This window comes from Sciurus carolinensis, chromosome 18, assembly GCF_902686445.1.
Source record: "Sciurus carolinensis chromosome 18, mSciCar1.2, whole genome shotgun sequence".
NCBI lineage: Eukaryota > Metazoa > Chordata > Mammalia > Rodentia > Sciuridae > Sciurus > Sciurus carolinensis.
In genome coordinates, this window is record NC_062230.1 from 14636198 (window position 1) to 14654330 (window position 18133).

Sequence of the window (18133 nt, forward strand, 5' to 3'; positions counted from 1 at the left end):
AGCTACAAAGTAGGTCACCCCAAACCCCTGCCATACTGTCCCCGAATTTAAAGCCTCTGGATTTGTGAACAGTGTACTGTGTTGGAACTCATACAAATTTATTCCAAGTGTAAAAAAAAGTGTGAGAATAATAATCACAAAGTTTAGGGACAGGGAGGAGGACCAAAATGAAAACAAGATTTTCCCCAGCTATGAGAATAGGCATAACACTACTGAACTCTGCACCTAAAACTATTGCAGATGGTAAGGTTTATGCTATATGTATTTTACCACAATTATAAAATTGAAGAAGCTGGGCTGGTGGCCCACACCTGTGATCCCTGTGGCTCAGGAGGCTGAGGCAGGAGGATCAAAGGTTCAAAGCCAGTCTCAGCAAAAGTGAGATGCTAAGCAACTCAGTGAGACCCTGTCTCTAAATAAAATACAAAATGGGGCTGGGGATGTGGCTCAGTGGTCGAGTGTCCCTGAGTTCATTCCCAGGTACTCCGTCCCCCGCAAAAAATTGAAGAAAAGCAGGGAGGGACGGGGATCTGAGCAGGTGCCCAGGGAGCTCCGCTGTACAGGGATCGGTTTTGCCCTGGGAGGGGCAAGTGTTCAGGTATTCATTGTATTATTCCTCATACCTTTGGTCATATTAAATATTTTAGAATTAGTGAAATATTTATTAGGGATTCCTTAAATATTTGAGCCGTCGTGAATCTTTTATGGCACACGTTGGAGCGTTTTGAGGAGGATCGGGCTGCAGCGTGGGACGGCGCTCCCTGGCCACGCAGGGATGCAGGAAAGCGGGACCCACGGGGGCACTTTAGCACCGGGGGGAGAGGGACGAACACCACCCCTCAGTCGGGACAGCTGTCGAGTCCCTCAGGCACCAGGCTTCCAAGACTCGGCTCTGGGGTCCGGGTCCGGGAGGTCCGTGTCCATCGAGGCCAGTTCTCCCGCGCTGTTCTCTCCTGCCCGGTGGGGAGAAGGCCGGCCCCGCCCACGGCTGGGCTGAGGTTGTCCACCCCTTGGAGCCAGAGAGGGCAGGACTTGCCAGCTCCAGGGCGGGCGGCGAGTCCCAGAGCCGAAGGCCTTGGACAGTGTGACGCAGAGCCACGCTGGGCAGAGGGAAGGTGGGGACAGAGGGCAGGACCACTCGGGATCCCGGGCTGGGGCCGCGTGGTCCGGAGCTCAGGCCTCCTCCCTTCCCAGGGCTCCTTTGCGTCTCAGGCAGGGAAGGAACCACGACCAGCCTCAGATGGCCCAGGGGCAGCCCGCCCCTCCCATGCCCCCTAGCCCGAGCACGCTGGCCAGGCCTAGCCTCTGCTGCCCTGAGGGTCAGAATGGGAGTCAGGACAGGCGGCAGGTGCCCTCTGGGGCCTGGGCTGGCTCCATCTTCACCGTCCACACGGAGCCGGAAGCCATCTGCCATGTGCAAACAAGGCTGCCAGCAGCTTCCACTGGGCCCTTGAAACAGAGCCTTCCAGTATGCCTACAGGACACCTCCCAGCCTCAGCCTCTGCCTGCTCAGGGCTCCCACCCACAGACTTACACCCAGAGAGGGAAAGAGATTTTCCCCGAGCCACACAGCAAGGCTGAGGCAGAACCACTGTGTGGCTGTTCTCCTGATTCCCCTCCAGGATGACTCCTCTGTGCCTCCCCAGGTACAGTTCAGGGAAAGGGGCCTGGGGGAGGCAGAGCCACTGGCCCTGCAGCTGAGTCCCCTTGGTCCCCTGGTACCATCTGGGGGCACTGGAGGGAGGGCCAGCAGCTTGGGCTCTGCAGACGGGCAGACCCAACTTGCGGCCCAGCGGAAGAGAGCCTCGGGCAAGTGGCTGAATCCCTCGGTCCTCCAGCTCCTGGTGGGAGCCAGCGCCGCCCTGGAGACAGCAGACTAGTCACCGCGATGTTCTGAGGTGATGTTCTGAGGTGCTTTTGGGGCAGGTGCTGGGACCGAACCCAGGGTGCTCTACACCCAGCTGCGTCCCCGGCCCTTCTGGGTTCTTGATTTTTTTGTTTAGGAGACAGGGTCTCGCTGAGCTGCTGGGCTGGGGTCACAGGCACGGCCGCGGGGCTCAGCCCGCAGGTGCCGGCACAGTGGACACAGACCGGGAGACCCAGGCTCGGCCAGCGGGGGGCGTGGCGGTGGGCGGCACAGCCCCAGGTCCCGCCCCCGGCCAGGCCTCCAGCGCTGAGGGCGGGTCTGCATCCCCGACCCTCCAGCGCGGGTTCAGCCCAGGAAGGGGAGGGTGAGCCCCAGGGCCGAGACCCCTGCAGGGAGGCCTTTGAGAAGCTCGGCGGGGACCCGGGCGCTCGGCTCTGGCGCAGGATGTCTGCCAAGGGTCACCTGGTCCTCCTCCTGCCTCCAGCCCTGGCTCAAGCCCTGGGGTCCTCCGCTGGGGGGGCCGAGGGCCCTCAGGGCAGATCCGAGGTTGCGGCCTCTTGGCGGCAGAGGCAGGGGGCCTCTGGGAAGCCTTCCGGGGAAATCAAGGCAGGCGGGCCACTGGTCTCCCTTCCTCGTCCCAGCAGGTTGTGGTGCAGCCCGGCAGCAGGGTCCAGCTGGGCCCTGGTTGCAGGTGGCGGCCTCCTCCTAGGCCGGGAGGAGGCCGGGGGCGGGAGTCAAGGCAGGGGCAGCCTCCTGGGCAGCTCCGGCCGTGCAGAGAGGACGTTCCAAGGCCCCGACGGCCGAGCCTCACCTCTGGGCCGAGAAAGCCTCTGCTTTCCCTGGATTTGGTGTGGCGGTCAGGCTGCGGCCGCAGGGGAGAGGCCAGGAGGCCCAGTCCCGGGCGCTGGCTCCTGGCCTGACCCCAGTACTTGGACAGCAGAGTCTTGCTGCCTTTGGTTTCAAGACGGCTCCAGAGACCTGCAGTGACCGCGGGGGTCAGTGCGGTGGAGAACGCTGGTCGGGTCAGCCACACTGTGGGGCCAGGCCGTGGGGCTGGGGAGCGGCCATCTCTAAGAGGCGGGCACCCTCATGGACAGGGTGCCTGGAGGACCCTGGCCGAGGAAGGAGGCCCAGAGGGGGCCTCTCAGCCCAGCCTGGCTCTGGTGGGGCGGGGTCCAGCGACCCTATGCAGGGGCACCAATCCTTGGATGTCCGAAATCTGGGCCCAGAATGGATGCACTCAAGAGGAGAGGATGAGCTGGCGGCCGGGACCCTCTGCCCACGGAGGCCACAGCAGTCAGAGCTGAGGTCCACGCCGGCGCAGGAGGAGGGAATCGGCCAACAGGGCTGGGCAGGAGGCCTTCCAGAGACCTCCCCGGCTCTCTCATTAGCGTGAACTCGGCCTGGGCCTCGGCTTCCCCAGCCAGAGCACAGGCGTAAGGGTCTTGGGTCAGGCACCTCCTGGCCTCAGCGGCTCAGTGGGACCCTGAGCCGGCCCCCTCTGCCCAAGCAGAGCACAGGTCTGGACACTGGATTCTACACAGTGGCCTCCCTCCAGGGCCCTCCCCATTCCCAATGCGCTGCTGGTTTTCTCCGCCAGTCAGGCCGGGCCAAGGTGAGGCCCTGGGGTTCAGCCCCGTTTCCTGCTCCTCCCTCAAGGTCCTGAGGCTCAGGATGCCTAAGAATGTGAGGCCAAGACGTCTGGTCGCTCACCGTTTTCTTTTCCTCTCCCTTTAAATGTAAAGCCCCAAGCTCAAGCAAGGTCCACCTACAGACTACACTTCCAGCCGCCCTGGCGGCCAGGGATGACCTGTGGGCAGAGCCCAGCCAGTGGGATGTGAATGGAGTTGCCATGTTCCAGGGTCGAATCACTCCCTTAGAGAGCAGGCATGGATGCTTCTTGTCTACTTGGGATGAGGATGTGATGGTGGGAACTGGAGCAGCCACTTTGGTTCTAGACGTAGAAACCATAGGCGACTGTAACAGTCACCCTGGGTCACTAACCTCTGGACTTTTTTGTAAATAAGAAACAAAATTCTATCTTATTTAAACTACCTTATTTTTGAAGGACTTTGTTTCAACAACTTGTCTTAAAAGGGACTTCTTGGGGGAAAAGGTTATAAGGGAAGAGGCTCAGCAGGATCTGGAGATATCCAGTGGACAGGAAGGAAAGAAGCTGGAACACCGTCCCCAAGCTCGCCTGGGCCAGGTCCGTTCTTCCTCCTCCCACCACGGCACCCTGGCCTACTGTTCTGCACGTGTGCTGTGGAGACCCAACTGTTCACACCATCCCCCGCCCCTGGGGATCCTCCTCTTTGCCTCTCCAGTCCCCTCGGCCTCCCCTCCCCTCCTGGGCAGCTGGGAGCCTCAGAGTCAGCTGTGTCCTGGCGCGAGTCTGTCCGGGTGCCAGGGCGCTGCAGGGGCCACTGGGATCCCCCGCTGGGCCTCCCCCTCTGTCCCTGGTGCGGTGCCCACACCAGCCACTCAGGCGGGCTGGGCGAGGACCTGCACGCAGTAGGTGTTCGGGATGCACAGGACGCTTCCGCCCAGCGTGTCCTGGCGGGAAGCAGGACGGGCTGAGCCCTGGGTCGCTGCTGTAAGAGCGGGAAGCTGCGGGACTTCCCGCGCCTCCGCGTCACCCCAGGGCCTCCCCGCCTCCAGGCCCACGGTGGCTGCGGGTCCACAGTGGGAGGTGGGGCTGGGGGCTGAGGGGCGGGCCGGTCACCCGTGCATCGCGTGGACGTGCGCACGTGCATGTGCTCGGGCGGGGCCTGGGCGGAGCGCAGCCAGACACGGGGCGCGACACGCACGTCCACGCAGACAGCCGGCCCGCGCAGGAGAGGCCGCCAAGGCCGGGCCGGGGGCTCCCACACTTGCCCCGGGGCTGGCTGCCTCCCCCCGCCCCCAGGAACCCCCGGCACCAGCCAGGCCTCACCACGCGGATGCTGGCCCCGCGGGTGGCGCTCTGGGCCCAGGGAGCTCTGGACTGGGACGCTGGACCACCCCGTTGTGGCACCAGCAGCAGGGGACCTGGAGACGGAGGGAAGCCGAGGGAGGGGCGGGAGAGCAGGGCTGGAGAAGAGGCGCAGCAGGGCCCCTTGCCACAGGCCCACTTAATCAAGGAGAGCCACCAGAGCTGCCCCAGTGCCATCCCACCGAAGAAGAGCACAGAGAGGTTAAGCAACTTGCCTCAGATGGAACAGCTGCTTAGCAGTGGGCCTACATTTAGACCTGGGCCTGGGCAGGTCCCCTGCACTGGGTGCCAAAGAGAGGGCCAGAGGCCAGTGGCAGGGGCAGGTGTGTGAGGAGAGGAGCCAGTCGCGGCTGTGACAAGGGGCTCGCTCCCTGCTAATGAAGTCACAGGAACCCGGAAGTGAACCCCACAAGGAAATGAAAAGACCAATGCAGACCTGAGGCCAATGGGAGAGGGAGGAGCCCAGGCTGGTCCTGCTGGCAGCCCAGGAGGGCAGAGCTGGGTGGACCTGGACGCTCCTGCAGGGGCTCCCGCAGCTCTGGGTCTGGGTGGGGGACAGGAGGAGACTGAGCAGGGGCTGCCCCTGGGTGGGGACTTGTGAGCAGGAGAAGTGAGGGGTGGAGGGAAGAAGAGGGAAGGACATGGCTAGGGGCAGGGAGGCCCTGAAGGACGCCCCAGGGTGGAGCTATGACTCATCTCACAAATGCCAGCACGGACTGTGCGTGCCAGGAGCGATTAGTAGACGCCAAGCAGCTGAGTAACAGCAAATGGATGAACTGTTTGATGAGACCTGGTAGGCAGGAGAATGGGCTCGGTGCCCTCTGCTGTCCTCCTCATAACAAGGAACAAACTTGGCTGGCACACTCCCTTCTCCTTCCCCTCTCCCCTCTTCTACCTCTTTCTCTTCTGAGGTACAGATGCAATGGCTGGAGGGCAGCAGCCACCTTGAGACCATGAGAACAAATGCTACCAATGACACAACAGGAAGATACAAGGAACCTGAATCATTGACAACTTCCCAAAGCTGTGCATCAATCCCCCTGACCCTCTCTTTACATGAGAAAAATAAACCACCCCCCATGGGGTTCAACCACACAGTGGTTTGGTTTCTGCCTTACACAACCAAATTCAATTCCTAATTGACAAAATATAAAATAATGCTGGATCCTTTTACTCTCAATTTAATTCTTTTCAATGTTTCTGATCACATCAGAAAGAAAGTCTCATATTGGGGTTGGTGAGTCTTGAACACCTCTGTACACTCGATGTTCTTTCTCTCTCTTTTTTTTTAATAAAGCAATAGCAGCCCTGGGCTCCGAGCCTCCCCCAGGGCTGGAGCATCCAACTAGAATTTAATAACATTGTTTTCTTTCCACTGAATTTATTTTTATGATTATGAATTCTATTTATGGCAAGGGAGCCTTGTTTGCAATTTGTATAGTGCTATAAAGCTTCCTTTTTAAATAAATGTATTTAAGTTTCAAAAAAAAATAGATTGATTTAGAGAGACGCAGTCAGAACCCGTGGGAAGGGAGGGGGTCTCAGGGGTGCGCTGGTAGGGCCGGGTGGGAGCCTGCCCAGGCATCTGCCCCGGGCACAGGGCTGCACGGGTGAAGGGCATAACCAGCCCCGTTGCATTCTGGGGGCTGCATCTCCACTGTCCAGGGGGATTGTCCAGCCTGGAGAGGGGAATGGATCCTCCTGGGGCTGGAGAATTTCCAGAAGGCCGAGGGTCAGCGTCGTGGACTGAGCAATTAGGCAGTAAGCTGTGGGCAGGGGTTGAAGCTGTCCTGGCCACCGGAGTCCCCGGCTCCTTCCGGCCGGCCTGCGTGAGGAAGACTTCAAAGGTGGGACCTCCAGGAGCTGGCCTGACCTTTTGCTAATTAGCCTGGGCTACTTGCTCTGCAGCTGCCAGCTGATCTCTGGACAGCAGCTCAACAGGCCAACCACAGCCCCCGTCACCCTGGGCAGCAAAACAACTGTCCCGGAGGCAGGAGGGAGCCGGCGGGGGAGGGGCAGACACGGGGAGCCTCTGCTGGTGGCCTTGGGCAAGTCGCAGGACACTGCCCCGCTCTCAGTGGCAGCTTGCGGCCCTCTGCCAGGGACGGCGTCATCCCAGTTTCTCAGAGGAGACCAAGGTCCACAGAGGGCCAGTGTCCTGCAGAGTCCGGCTCCACCTCCATCCACACTTGGACTCCTCCTGTCTGTCTGTCTGTCTGTCTCACTGTCTCCTACCATGGCTTGTCCCTCTATCCCCTGGTACCAGACAGAGTGTCCAATCCAAGATCCCCTGGGGTCATCGGAAGGCAGATCTGCCCACTCCGGATTCTTAGTCACTGCTTCAATGAAAGCAGCTCTCGGGACTCAGAACCAGGAGGAGGAGGAGGAGGAACAGAAGCCCAGAAACTTCACTCATGGGTGACAAAGCGAGGCAGCTAGACGGGATCCTGGAAACAGTTCATCCCACCCCCAAGTTCCTGAGGAAGCCCTGGCAGAGCCGGGCGCCTCCGTCAGACCCGCCGCGGGAGCCCCGAGGGCCATCTGCTCCGCCACCTGCCTTGCCGGGTACCTGGGCTGGGAAGCGTCCCATCCATTCAACAAACATTTATTCAGCGTCTGCCACCTGCCAGGCTCAGGCAGAGCAGAGCGCCACGCGGTCAGGGAGGAAGGAAAGCCGGAGCCCTCTGGAACCCACGTCCCCGAGCCAGCGGGGCGCCCGTCCCAGGCTCGGGGCAGGCACGGCCCCCGCAGGGCCCCGGGCACCCGCGCATCTGGGCAGTTCGTGATTCCACCGGTGCTCACCCCGCAGGAGAGGACAGCCAGCCCCACGGACAGACTGACGAGCCGGAAAGTGACGTGCCGGCGTCCCGCATCCAAGTTGGCAGAGCGGGTCAGTCCGACTGCGCTGACGGACAGCGGGCGTGGGAGAGGGGAAGTGACTGCCTTGTGCCCGGGTGGGCCAGTGCGGCCGGGCGGAGCTGGGACCCCGCCATCTTACCCAGGTGCGCCACTGGCCTGAGGTCCGCACCGCCCCGCTGTCCACCTCCCAGACTTCCACGCTCCACCAGGCCTGTTCCCGCTACAGCCACATCCCACTGCAGCCTGGGGTTTATCTGAATGCCACAGGGGTCTCAGGGGACCAGTGTGGCCCAAGCTGCTGCCCCTCCCTCAGTCATGTCTGCGCCTGCCAGAGAGCCTGGACCCGGGTCTGGCAGATGGCTGGTGCTCTTTCAGAGTCTGAAGGGACAGTGACCTGGTGGATCCACGGTGCCTCTGCCCTGTTCAGAGCCCACCCCTGAGCGACACCCCATCTTCGCGTTCCCCGACCCCGCAGTCTTGCACGGCTTTCTTCTCCTGTGTGGGCTCTTCTGTCTGAGGGTGGTCACCTCCTCCAAGAGGCCTCCCTGGTCACCAGTCTCCCATCTCCTAGATGCAGGTTTGGTCTTGGGGCGCCTTGCTCCTGGGATGGGAGCAGCTCCTGGAGCTGGTCACTGCCCCTGTCCTCCCCGGGGCAGCACTCAGCTCAGAGGCTGTCCCACTGATGTGTGGACAGAAGGAAAGGCCACCGAGGCAGGAACCGGTCTCCCGCCCGGTGAAACCCCAGGGGGCTGCACCCGTGTGCAGGAGAAAGGAGAAAGCCAGGGAGCCAGAGCCAGAGACCCATCCCCAGACTGAACCACTGGGAACCCTCTGGGCCTGTGTCCCACCTGTAACATGGGGGTGGCATGGCTGACCCTGAGGGCTTCTCCCACTGGACCTGGCCCTAGGCTGCTCATGGAACCCACCCTGCCAGGCCAGTGGGGCCCCTGGATAACTTCTCTAACCACAGGAGCGAGGGGAGCAAAGCCCGCTGGGACCCTCCCAGAGCCAAGTCCAACCTGCTTTCCTGAGAAGCCTGGCAGCCATATGACCGCCAGTGGAAAAGACATGCCTAGGAAGATTCAAGACGCCTCTGTTCCCCATGCGACAAAAGAGAGAGCCCTGCTAAGTCCCAAGTTAAAACCAGCCATGATTAAGCCCTCAATCACTTTGAACAAATGCAAAACCCAGAAACCTCAGTGCTGAACACAGAAGCAGGCAACCCACTGGGAAAACCCAGAGCTTAAAATCCAAACTTTTCAAAGTATTGGCTGGGTACAGAGGGGCGCACCTGTAATCCCAGCAACTTGGGAGGCTGAGGGAGGAGGATCTCAAGTTCAAGACCAGCCTGGGCAACTTAGTCTCAAGATAAAAAATAAAAAGGGCTGAGTGGGATGTGGTTCAGTGGTAGAGACCCTGGGTTCAATCCCCAGTGCAGGGGTGTGGTGGGGGGAAGTACCGCATTGGTTCCCAACAGCACCTCCTCCTGGTCACATGAGGTATGACAACACAGCTCTGCAGGACAATATGCTGAGCTGACGCATCTGCATCTGAACCTAGTGTGAGTCCCAGAACTGGGCAATCAAGGATGGCCAGGAGGACTTCAAAGTACAGTCGTCTGAAGAGGCACATCTGCAGCCTGTGAGGAGTGTAGGAAGTGAGCCCCGCCAGCCACCTGCCACCTGCAGGTGAGACTCCCAGCAGACACATCACCACCAGGGCCCACAGCACCTGGCCTGTCACTGCCTCCTGGAGACTGTTCCATGAGAGAACCTGCCTTAGGTTCAGGACGAAGCCAACATCCACCTCGTCACCCGGGCCACGCCACGTGGCTCCACACTAATGCACATCGATCTCAGGGCTGTGCTGGTTTGTCAGGGGGGACTGTGACAGCTCTGAGCGAGACCCCACCTATGTGGACCCCTTCCAGCTCCCGACACCCCCAGCTGCTCTTGCTCAGTCCTGAGGCAGCCCTTCTGCCCTCGTCCATCTGTGGGGACAGTACCTCTGGCCAGGACTCAGTCCCTGAGCAACACTCCTTCCTGAAGGACATCTGGCTCGGCCTCGTCTCCTTCCGGGACTGCTCCCGCCCAGCGCCTGCCTCGCAGTCCCTCAGGAGGTGGCCCTGCCCCTTGTCGAGCGCCTGATGAGCAAGAACATCCCTTACCTGTGGGTCAGGGCCCGTCAGCCACCCGGCACAGCTGAGGAGTACAGGCCAGTAGGCTCCTTCCTGCAGGGGTCACGGGCATCTTCTCCTGGCTTCAGGACACAGAAGTACGGACAGCAGGACAAATGGTCACCAAGGCAGCGCCAACTGCAGAGAGACAGAGGAAAGGTCTGAGGCTGCACATTCATAGTGGTCTCAGCTTGCAGAAGGTCCTGTCCATCAGAGCCACCAGGTGTTGGTCCTGTGTCATTTTACTACTGTGGTCACACTTGCATGACAGAGGAGGGCAGGGGACTTTCTGCTGCACCAGGGGTTGACGCTTGGAGGCATGTGCCCTTGAGGCAGAGGTGCAGGGAGCTGGCTGAGGTAGCAGCAGGGCCGCAGGACACTGAGGAGCAGGTGGTCACCACACCAGTTCCATCCTCAGCCACTCTGCTGTGGCCAGGGGTTGGGGTAGGTTGTGGTCCACTTCTGGGCTGCAGCTCTGGAAGCTCTGAGGCCAGCAGAGTGGGGACATTCACGGCTCCCTGTGTCCAGCATTCCCCTGATTCCTTTGACCTCCATGAGATGGAAGCCAAGCTGGCTAAGCAATGACCCCAGGCTCTGTCCCAGCAGGTCCCTCCCAACCTCAGGACTTGCTGCTTGGGGGCAGGACACCAGTGTAGACCAGACCCTCCTGCACTGCTGGAGGAAACTGAGTGAGGAAACCTGGCCAAGGCCCAGCACGGGCAAGTGGCTGAGACCCTGGCCTGCCCAGGGGACGTGGCTTGCTCATGCATTCAGTGCCCCCACCCCAGGCAGCTGAGTGGCCGCACCTGTGCCAGGAGCCACCTCACATGGCTCTGCACTCCCTGGGAGGAAGCGTTCAGAGACACTGAGGCTGAGGAGGGGGATCCTTTTCCCCAGGGTCACGCGGCTTGGATGAGGTAACAGAGCCACATGTGGACAAGGCCCAGCCCCAGGCCTGAAGCCACCGCTCTGAGCGCTCAGTGAAGGGCCGCATGGGAGGCGCCACAGGGTGGGGGAGGGTGAGTGACCGGAGGAGGTGGCATCTGCCGGATGCAGTCTTGGCAGGTGGGTGGGGCCCCACTGTGCTGACCTCGGGAGGCCCTGGCGGGAGTCCCCAGCCCAGGCCTGCCCACGCCCACCCCGGCCCCCACCCGGGGCCGTGAGGTTGAAAGGCAGGCGAGGAGGAACCTGTCACGGAGGAAGTGCATGTGTGTGCAAATAGAGCAGTGACTGGCATGTAATTACCTAAAATTGTTGGTTAGAAGCGGATGTAAATAACCAAAAAATATGTGGGGAAGTGGGGGGATGTTCATCAATTAGAGCTAATTACTTAACAGCTAATTCAAATAATAATGGACTCTATTTGAATATGCTAATGAGGCTAAACCTGTCTTGGAAAAGGTAATTGAAATAAAAACAGCAGGAGGCTTCCAGGCTGAGGCTGAGCCCAGGGGCCAAGGACCACACGCTTCCTCCCAAGGCTTCTGTCCACAGGTCCCCTGCCTGGAGTGCCCCTGTCTGCTCTCCTCCCCGCCCTGCTCCAGGCCCCTCTCCGGGCCACCCTGTCAGCCCAGGGCTGCCTGAGCTTCCAGCACTGCAGGAACAGACGCTGGACACTGGGCATTGGTGCCCCAACCCAGCAGCCAGGGCAGCCCCAGGGGAGGACAGGACTGCCCTTTGGTGCACCCAGCCCAGCTTCGCAGAGCCCCACTTGACAAGGACAGAGAGTTCCGAGAACTGCGCGTGGCATGACCCCAGGCACCGGTTTTCAGCTCTCAGACTCCCCAGAGAAGCTGTCCAAGGCAGAGCAAGGAGGTCCTGCACCCCGAGCTGTGCCGGCAGGGGCCAGGTCACTGGGCGGGTCCAGGGCCTCGGGCCCTCCGGGGCTGGGGCCAGTTCTGTGTGGCTCACGGCCAGTGCCCGGAGCTTCTCACCCTCCAGCAGCACCACCACACACCATGAGCACAAGTGTGCACACGCACGTGGGCACACACACACAAGCATGTGTGTGCATCCGCAGGAGCACACACGCACACACATGCACACACACACCCGCTGCTCTCCACACCAGGCCTGAGCCTCCAACACATCCCTCGGCCCAGTCCAGCTTGAGTGCAGCACCCCGCCGGGACCTCCAGGGCAGGGTCCAGGGGGCTGAGCAGGAGGCCTCACAGGCCAGGGAGAGGCAGGCCCCTGCATCCACCCCCCAGGAGCCAGGAGGCAGGGGGGTCCTCTGGGGCTGTGCTGTCTCTCCACAGGAAGGCAGGTGATTCAAGGCGGCTTTAAGTTAGCACTCATATTACCACCGGAAATCCACGTGTCTGAAGCGCCTGCGTCAGTAACAGATGTGGACGTGTTGGCGGAGGGAGCTCAGTTGAAGCTGGAGTTGGGAAACAGGCCGCTGCAGCCCTGGGGACTCTGCTGGGACAGAGGCAGCGCAGGGTCTGCATCTGGCCTGGATCCAGGTGGCCCATGAAGGCAGCTTGAAGTGGGACTCAGAAGAGGTGGAGCTGTTGGGCCCAGAAAAGAGGCGTGGCCTAGCCAGCCACAGGGCGTGAGGTGGCACCTGTAGGCACTGGGATAGGACCAGGCTTTGAACCACACCAGCTGCTGGTGCGCCCCTGACAAGCCCCTGAAACTCCCGCCTTAGTTTCCCCTGATCTGGTCCAGAACCACAGCCGGAAAGCTTCAGAGGTCATCTGGGCGGCAGAGGTGACCATTCAGGACCCCCTGGAAATAACACAGCTGTGTGTGTTTTACTGGAGAAGGAACCCGGGGCCCCTACCACTGAGGTCCATCCCCGGCCCCATTAGGTTTTGAGACAGAGTCCAGCTAAGTTGCCAGGCCGACCTTTAACTTGAGATCCTTCCCGCCTCAGCCTCCCGAGCACCTGGGATTACAGGTGTGGGCCACCACCCCAGACAACACACACACACAGGTTTCTTTACGATATCGGGGGGCTAGTCAGGTCCCCCAGGTCCCTCTGTGAACTCCAAGTGCCTATTACAGATGGGAAAGTCACAGATGGGAACTAAGGCCCACTCCCACCAACCCAATCGCCTGGGGCCGGATGGGGCCAAGACAGTCCCAGGAACCAGCAGGTCGCATTACGCAGGGGTGAACTGAGGCTCCCAGAGGCCAGATGGCATAGCTGGTAGGTGGGAAGAGGAAGCAAGGGTTCCTTTCTCGGGCACCACTGTGTGCAGCTGAGAGGGGCCTGGGCAGCCACATGGATGCTGCCCGGAGGCCCCCGGGGGGCCTCAGAAGTGGGGGCACCCCAGTCTCCTCCTCCTGTTAGGATGGGGAACAACTCATCGACTTGCAAATGTCCGGGTAAGAGGGGTGGGAAAACCAACAGCGCCCAAACTTGACATTTGCATTTCAAACACTTATATCAGCAAAACAAATAACAGTAATTATACCATTTGCATATTTTGTGCAATGATTGTTTAGCGAGGTGGGAGGAGGGGTGCCTGCTGATGCCAGCAGTCCGGCCTCCCGCAGCTGTGCCACCCCGCCCCACGCCATCCCCACCACCTCCCGCCCTGCCCGCCTGCCCTGTGCCGACCCCCATGACCCGCCCACCTGGAGCTGGACTCTGGCCCCTCCAAGCTCAGTCCTCCACCACTGATGTCCTTCCCCCACCCTTCCCTGCACGGCTGTCCCCCTGCCTGGGAGCCTCGGTCCCAGATCTACCCTACTGGCTTCTCACCGCTGTTCACAGCCCAGCTACCGTGTCACCCTGTCCACCATTCCAAGGGTTCCACCAGGTCCCAAGCTGACCTGGAGTCCCGTTGGACAGAGCTGACACCCAGTGGGGGCAGGGCCCACCAGTCCTGGCTCTGCCACACAGTAGGTCTTCAGCCAGCAGGAGGTGCTCTGACCCAAGTCCCCGCCTGCCTTCCACTGTGCGCCAGACACCCCGCGGGGGAGGATGCCCAGGCCTGGCGTGGACCTCCCCGGGACAGCGTGGTGAGGGTTCTCCAACTCAGAGACATCTTCAGGGGAATCTTGGGGTGAGGGGGATAAGCCGGGCGGGAGAGGTGGGCTGGTGAGCTGATCTGTCCCACACCCACCCCAGGTTACCACCACAGTCCCCAGTCAACCTGTGCCGCAATTGGGAGGGGCTTTCCTGGGCACCCAGGGTGACCCACACCTGGTCTGACTGTGGCTCTTCTTGGGGGGCCTCAGGCAGGTCTCAAGGCCCCACCTACCTTCCTTCTCTGTGCACAGGGGCTCCACAGCAGCAGGGTCCTGGCTGAGACCCACTGGTCACACCTACCCCACCCTCTTGGCCACAGATGGTCTCTGTGCCAGAACCTGCTGTGCAGACCCTGAATACAGTATAGATGTCCCAGGGCTAAGAAGCTGGAGGAGGCCATAGACAGACCTCCAGGAATGAACCTGGCCAAGACAAGGAGCTGGGCCCTGTTGGTGGATAGGACATTGGGCAGTGTCCCCAGGAGGTCCAGGAGGAGCTGTCCAGGGAGGGTTGAGGCTGCAGCAGAAGCCAGGAGCCAGCATGAGCACGGCGTGTGTGGACGACACTGTCCATGACTTGTGCCTGAGTCGATGTGTCTAGGCGTGACCATGTGTAGACAGAGGCTCTGGTTACAAATCTGCAGGTGTGTCCATGCAGGTGTGTGAGGGTACACGCGCTCATGTGTGACATGTGTGTGTGCTCATTACAGACATCTCCAGGCAATGCCGATCCTGTTGCCTGGGTTAGGGACAAAGAGACCGCTGACCACCCAGTCTAGGGAAAGGAGGGACAGACACAGTCCCCTCAGAGTTGGGGAGAGATCTGGGCCCATGTGCCAGGACACTGGCAGCCAGTTCCCCTGCCCCCTCACAGCTGGTCCAGGGTCCAACGCCCAGAAACAGCGGGGCTAATGCAGGCCCTGCCTCTGAAGGAAGATCCTCACAGACAGCAACGGGGGTGCCGTGCTATTGGAGGGCCCCCCAGTGCCATGCAATTTCATGGGTTGTCTTGTTGAACCGTCCCCAAGTCCCTTGAGGTGGGAACAACAGTACTATTATCCCCTTTTCAGATTCAGATACCGAATCTCAGAAAAATGATGTCACTTGCCCAAGGTCTCACAGAAGAGCTGGGATTTGTCCCAAGTCTTCCTGGCTCTTGTTTTCTGCAGGACAGATCCTTAGCAAGTCCACTTCAGGGACAGTCCTCCCCAGCCCAGGTGCAATTAGATCCCCCCCCACACACTGAACAGATGACAAACTGAGTCTCAAACATGAAGAGACACCTGGGTTCCAGGGAGGTGACCAAGCTGGGTTAAGAGTGCTTTGCTTTTGATAAGCTCAGGCAAAGCAGCAACGGGACAGTCCCAATGGTAATTAGGCTCAACCCCAGAGCTGGTGGCACAGGACACCACCTCCTTCCCTCCTTTAATCTCTCCCCGCTCAGCACAGACGCAGAAAGTCAGACCCCAGAGACTCTGAAGTGCAAGTGAGGCCAGTCCCCTGCTAAACTGCACGCGGTAATTAACTCCTCACTTCCCAACCCACAGCCCCGTCAATTCCAGATGGAGTAAACAGTTAAATATGAAATATTAAGCCATTAAAAAAGCCAGATGAAAACAGAATCCAATACTTATCAGGCCTCAGGAGAGAGACAGGATTTCCAAGCTCGGAAGGAATAAAATAAATTGTAAAAGAAAAGAGAGGCAGATTTGACCAAATAAAAACAAGAAGAAGGAAAACTGAAAATCCACAGAAATGAAAAGCTATACAGTAGAGAAGGGAAACATTCATGGTGAACGTGGCAGGGGAAGGATCTTTATGTCTTCATCGAGCAGCAGACTCATTCAAACTGGTTAGGGAAGCTTCAGCAACAGTCGCCAAAAGGGTTCAGAATCAGACCCAAAGAAAGTACAGGTGATGAACAGATAAACTCCGCCTCTCGCCTCATCAGGGAATTGCAGATTTTTACAAAATACAGTGAGATATCACTTGGGCTCATCAAATAAACAATGACCTAAACAACAACAACTACAGTAAAAACGAAAAGCAAAACTGAAGGTAACACCCAGGACAGCTCTGAGATGTGGTAAAGTTGGCCCAATTCTTTTGCAAAGTCATTTGTCAAGACAAATCAATACGCCTCACTTACAGCAGTCAACACCCGTGATGCTGAAACTAAAGCTTTTCCTTTGAGATCAGGAACAAAAGCAAGGACACTTGCTATGAACACTTCTATTTGAAACTGTACTAGTGGTCTCAGCCATTGCAGTAAGGCAAGAAAACGAAATGGAAACTCTAAGACTCAAGAAGGAACGGAACTCTGGGTATTCACAGATGATCTGGTTGTGTACATAAAATTCAAAAAGAAGGTGAAATTATAATAATAGTTAATAAGAGCTTCCTTGGGGTTCTAGAAGGAAAATCCACATACAAATGCACATTGGGTTTCTATACATCTGTGATAACTTAAAAATGAACATTGATTTTATAAAATCAAGATTCTCCAAATTGATATATAGATTCCATTCAACCTAATGAAAATCCCAGTGGTATTTTTTTTTCTCTTTGTGGAACTTGACAAACCAATTCTAAAATTGATATGGAAGGGTAAAGAGCCAGGAACGACCCTAAATAAAAAGAACACAGTTGAGTGGTGGTCTTACTCTGTCATGAAATTATAATTGGATATAAAGCTAAGATAATTAGCACAGGATTAGATGAATAAACCCTTGAAACACAGAAAACCCAGAAACTGGGAACCAGCCCTTGGCATAACAGTTGAGAGACAACACATCACCAGGAAAAGGGGAGATACGTCGAACCCCTTCCTCACAACACGCATCAAACCAATATAGAAAAAGAAAGAGAAAAGAACTGTACATTTAAAAAAATAATATGGGAAAATATATTGATGATATGGGGGCAGGGAAAGATTTCTTCCCACCCTTGCAAGAATATATTGATAAATATCACTACAGGAAAATGAAGTATTTCTGCTCTTAAAAATGTGCCATAAATAGAATAAAAACATGAGCCAGCAAAATGTTAGAAGATATCTATCTTCTATCTATTCTGAGGCAATGGGACCTCATTCCAAATCTAGAAATAACTCTTATAAAATGATCGGGAGAATACAGACACCTTGGTAATTAAATGAGGAGAGGTCTGGAAGAAGCTCCACCAACATCCATGTGGCCAAGAGACCCCAAGAGGCTCAACCGCATTATGCATCAGGGAAATTCAAATTAAAAGGATACCCTGGAGACCCGAAGTCTACCCTGGTCCTGGGGTTGGAGAAAGTATGGAGCTGTAGGGAGCCCCGCTGTACCAAGGCAAGGAGTCTCCCACTGCTTTGGACAGTTTGGCACAAGGTTGCACATGCCTGAGACCATGATTTCTCTCCTGGAAATTAGCCTCAGAGAGACTCCAGCATGGGTAACAGAGCCCCAGACCGCACCAGCCCACAATCACGCCTACAGCGGAATATTCTGCAAAAAACCAAGCAGGCGCCATTCATGGTAGGCAGGTAAATTCCCCCAGATAATGTTGACAGAAAGAATGAGGTTGGAAAGGAATATGCACATGCCAATTACATTTAGATAAGAATTCAGACACCGGCAGCCAGAACGCATTGCTGGTTGCTCTGACCGGGAATGCCAAGAGAGGACTGGGACCAGGGAAGAGAAGGTCCCAGGCTCCCGGGGTTGGTGCTGCTGTCTCCCCTCGACAGGGGTCCTGCAACTCTTTCACACCAGGTCCCCTAATGATTCCTTCCCTTCTGCATACACAGTGCACTCCACTGTATACACTGTCGGCAACACCTGACAGTCCACAAGAGCACAGGGCTGTGGGTGCACCTGCCCTTGACCCAGATGTCCTCCTCCTGAGAATGCATCATAAGGAAATAATCCCAAAGAGAGAAAAGAGTGAGTGTTTGGCCCAAGAGTGCCATTGCCATTGGATATAGAAGAGGAAAACAAAGATTGAAAACCACCAAAGCGTTCCACAGCAGAAAGACGAAATCCATCACGGCACCCGCTTCTTCTTAAATATTGCATGATCACTTTAAGGATGCTAATGCATGTTTTTCAACCTGGGAATTTTGAAGATCAATGAATGAGCAGACCCTACAAGTCCATTCCCAGCACAGATGGAGATGAACGCATATCCTCAAATCACATGTATGAGGATGTTCTTAGTGACAGTATTCACAGTAGCCCAACTATAAGCCCCTGGTGGAGAAGGTAGAGTCAGCTGAGGGATGTCCTTGCTGGGA

The 18133-nt window shown here is 57.8% G+C and overlaps 1 protein-coding gene across 5 annotated transcripts in view; it reads right to left on the bottom strand.

The window, feature by feature from the left end:
- Elfn1 (extracellular leucine rich repeat and fibronectin type III domain containing 1) overlaps positions 1-18133 on the bottom strand; it is a 64352-nt gene that overhangs the window by 17343 nt on the left and 28876 nt on the right. For 4 of the 5 annotated variants that reach the window (XM_047533667.1, XM_047533666.1, XM_047533669.1 and 1 more), the window contains exon 2: positions 9868-10014. The gene's annotated coding sequence lies outside the window, so the exon portion shown is untranslated. Of the gene's footprint in view, positions 1-5277; positions 5389-9867; positions 10015-18133 lie in introns of those variants that run through there. The other variant, XM_047533670.1, reaches the window with a different exon arrangement.